The 4,039-nt window shown below is 34.1% G+C and overlaps 1 protein-coding gene across 1 annotated transcript in view; it reads left to right on the top strand.

Moving 5' to 3' along the window:
- The window catches only part of LOC106108699 (probable G-protein coupled receptor 139), a 47,719-nt gene that overhangs the window by 36,605 nt on the left and 7,075 nt on the right, over positions 1-4,039 (top strand). The gene's annotated exons all lie outside the window — the stretch shown is intronic.

Here is a 4,039-nt window from a genome sequence, read left to right as displayed (position 1 = left end):
CAACGCATCTGCAATTGCGGATGTTTATGGGTAGCGGTCGCCATCGGCCAGCGGTTCCACTTCGGTGGATTCAGGTTGCCGCTTATCATAAATGCGAAATTTTAGATGGATGTTTGTTAGAGTTTGTAGCCTAAACTGCTGAACAGATTTCGATTAAAATGACATAGGTGTAAAGGATAGTTTGAAAGACATAAACTACTCACTTTATTTTTTTTAATTGTACACAGACGGAGTCGCGGGCGAAAACTTACACTTTTATAATTTGTATATACCTTAAAACCAAGGCGTATAACATTCTTGAAGTTTTGTAAATGTTCTATATTTGCAGCTGATACATTAACGCGTTAAACAAACATCATAATCTTAATTAGCAACGCGACAGACGAAGAAAACTTATTTGTACAAGAAAATTATGATTAGAGCTTTAAATTTTAATTAATTTGCCTACAGTATGGTTTCATCTAATATTACAAAAGTTAAAACTCTGTGAACTTACGTAACATAGAAATATCTGATAGCACCATTGAAAACTTCCTTCACACAATGTAATGTAATTAAATTTGCAATATTATATCTATTTTATCATAGTTAAATTAATTAATTAAAACTTAGATATCCGAAGGTAATTTCTGTAACCGTTTTCGTTGTAAAAGCACCTGGACTAAAACGATTTCAACAGATTTCATCCACGGTTAAAAATAACCGAAATCGATATCTTCATAAAAAACTGTCGGGTTTACATATGTGGGATTGTTGCATAATAAAGTGTATTTTTCAGTGCAATCTTTTAAATTAAATTTTCCGAAAACCATCGTGACGTCTTTACTTTATACTTCTCTTTCCGAAATGACATCCGACATACTGACTAGGGTTGCAACAGAGGCCATAACGGAAGCGGATGCGGAGATGGAGGCGAAGGGCTTCACCTCGGCAGAAGCGAAGGTTAACGGAAGCGGAGGTTAATAATAAAATGTTAATTGCGATTTATTAAAGAAAACTAAAACTACGTTAAAACAAAATACAGATTGGTACATAATTACAAAATACAGTTTACTATGCCAATTTCATTTATAACAATTATAGTTAGTTGACATATCACGCCCGCGCAGGCCGCATAAACGATAGCTAATCGGCCCACTCGCGTTAAAGACTTAAATTAACCTCCGTTATAACTCCGCATAAGAAATAACGTAAGCGGAGGCGGATGCGGAGTTATCATTACTTACAGAAGTTCCGCACTTGCGGATGCGGAAGCGGAGTTCCGTTACAACCCTAATACTGACATATCACAGTAATAAAAAGTAAAACTTACATCATCCCACATATATCTACTATTGTGCTATTGAAAAACACTGTTAAAACAGGCATATAAATCATTCAAACGAAACGCTTTAAAAGTCGAACACCGTCAGCAAAGGTCACTGTACTTCAGTTAACCATGTTTACGTATTCCCGAAAGAAATATCGCCTCCGATTCTTTGAAATAAACACAAAAAAACCTCAAACTTTTCCTCTCGGATAACATTAAATGAATCATTAAACCGATAAGCGTTGAAAGATCAAAAGCCTACGGCGATTTCCTCGTTTAAAAACCATAAAACGTTAACTGTGGACTTGTTAAAAGACGTGCTCTCGACAAACAGAATCCATACTAATATCCTGTTACAGAATATTAATTAACTACCCACGAAAATGTTTTCAATTTAAGAAGTTTTTGATTATATTTACCTTGTACAGTCAATGAACTTCGCGGTGTGCTACTTTACTATTGGCTCGCTCGTTCACAATCTTTAGAACATCGTTACTTCGTTTCGATTACAAAGAGAATTACACATAAACATTTTCTATATTATTCAGATATTTCAATGGAAAAAAAATCAAAACAGTTCCGTGATAAAAATGATCATACTAATATTATAAATGCGAAAGTTTGAATGGATGGATAGATGGATGTTTGTTAAAGTTTGTAGCCTAAACGGCTGAACAGATTTCGATGAAATTTTACATTGTTGTAGAATATAGTCTGGAAAAACACATGAACTACTCGCTTTTCTTTTTTTTTCAATTCCTCGCGGATAGAGTCGCGGGCGAATGCTAGGATTAATATAATTACGATATTGGTATCGGTATTATGGGTTACAGATGAACTATTTTCGCTAATTCTTTGCTATTTGTTATTATCAGAAAATTCAGAATTAAATTTGGTACAGATATAACCTATAATTTTTTGTCTTTTAAATTCTGAGCAAACGAAGTCGCGAAAATAAATTCGTATATATATCAAACGGTCTTCATGAATATAGGAATTGATACGAAATAGGGAATTCTTTGTAATGCTAATATTTGTAATAAACATCAAATCTGAAATAACATCGTCGCTGATGAAGAGATATAAAGCAAATGATAAATATATACTCGAGGGCAAAAAAATAACAAATAACAACCACGATTTTGAATGTTTATAAAAACCACTAAGATATGAAATGCAAGTTAATGAATTACCAAATTTCGCCCGCGACTCCCTCTGCGTGGAATCTATACTATTATAATAAAGCGTAAATACACACTTCTTTGTTACCTAAGATGTCAGCAATTACAGCATATTTTTGAATAATTCTTTCTTTAATGAAAAGCCCTGCACTTACGTCACGCTTTAGGCTATATATTTTCACGCCATTAAACTTAGGGGGTAAATGTTTTGGATAAAAACCCTAATGTGGGGAAGAGACCATAAGTTGCTGCCAACATCAAGGAAGCAAGATTGCCAAGGTTTATAATGTCATGTCATTTTGACATTTGCAATTGATAATTTGACAAATGTAAACAATAAAATAAAATTTGCATAATTCCATGCGGATGAAGCCTCACGGGCACAGCTAGTTAAAAAAAAAAGCAAGACTATTCTCTACATCCATGTCAAATTTTATCAAAATCCGTTCAGCAGTTAAGGCTACAAACTCTAACAATCATCTATCCATCTAAACTTTCGCATTTATAATATTAGTATAAGTTGTGGTACTAGTTTTCTCTTTATAAAGAGATTTCTAACAAAGAAATTAATTAATTCTGTTAATAAACATCGAGCGTCATCTGTTTTGCTCTTTTTTGTTAGTAAATAATTAAAGTAGAATAAGTATTTGTCTAAACCATTACAACTATCCCAATGTACAAGATAAAAGTGTGCATTTCTGATGGGATAGTACAGTAATCTGTATAAATAGATAGGCATTATTTGAGGTAAAGGTCTTTGCGTTGATACGATAACTACGCCTATTGATGTTAACGGTTACTTCTATTTCTCTTCTTAGTTTCTATACTCACAGCAAAGATGATGAAAATTACCACAAAATACAACTTAGAGCCTATCCTTTTATAAAGGTCAATGGATATACATTCAAAAAACAATAAAGATCTGTCCTAAAATAAAACACGTGTCTTTCAAGTGTGGGTTGACATTTTTACGTCTTTCACGTAACGATCTATTCTAAGGAGGGGATATGAGAAAAGTTTCTATTGTATTTTCGGTAGGGGAGTGTCAAACAAAACAGTTCAGAATAACGACTTTCAAACAAGTTCTCTATAGATTTATTCTCCCTTTATTGGTTTCCCGCTTTTTAATTTAAGAGGATGGGAAAGGTAGAGGTTATGTTAAGAGAGATGAAAAAGGAAATATCTTTTTTCTGTACGCACCATAAAGGGGGATTAAGTTTCGGTTCAAACATAAGCAGAATTTCACCGGGACATTCATGTAACAGATTCCGTTATAGCGCGTGCACACCTATGACTAAACTATCGAACAACTGTTTAGTCTCGCTTAGATTCCTTCTTATATAAGGTTGCGCACACTACTCGATTTATAGTAATGCAAATAAACAATTGAATTGTCTGCGAAACAATCGACAACCGCACAACAGTGGGCGATAGTTTAGTTTTTTTTTATAACATAAGGTGGCGAACGAGTAAGTGGCCACGTGAATCCGCCAAAATGGCGAAGCGACCGCTGCCCATAGACATCCTCAATTGCAGATGCGTTGCCTAC

Source organism: Papilio polytes, unplaced genomic scaffold (assembly GCF_000836215.1).
Source record: "Papilio polytes unplaced genomic scaffold, Ppol_1.0 DF821400.1, whole genome shotgun sequence".
NCBI classification, from domain to species: domain Eukaryota; kingdom Metazoa; phylum Arthropoda; class Insecta; order Lepidoptera; family Papilionidae; genus Papilio; species Papilio polytes.
Note: the sequence above shows the minus strand (reverse complement) of the source record. Positions and strands in the feature narration are given on the sequence as shown.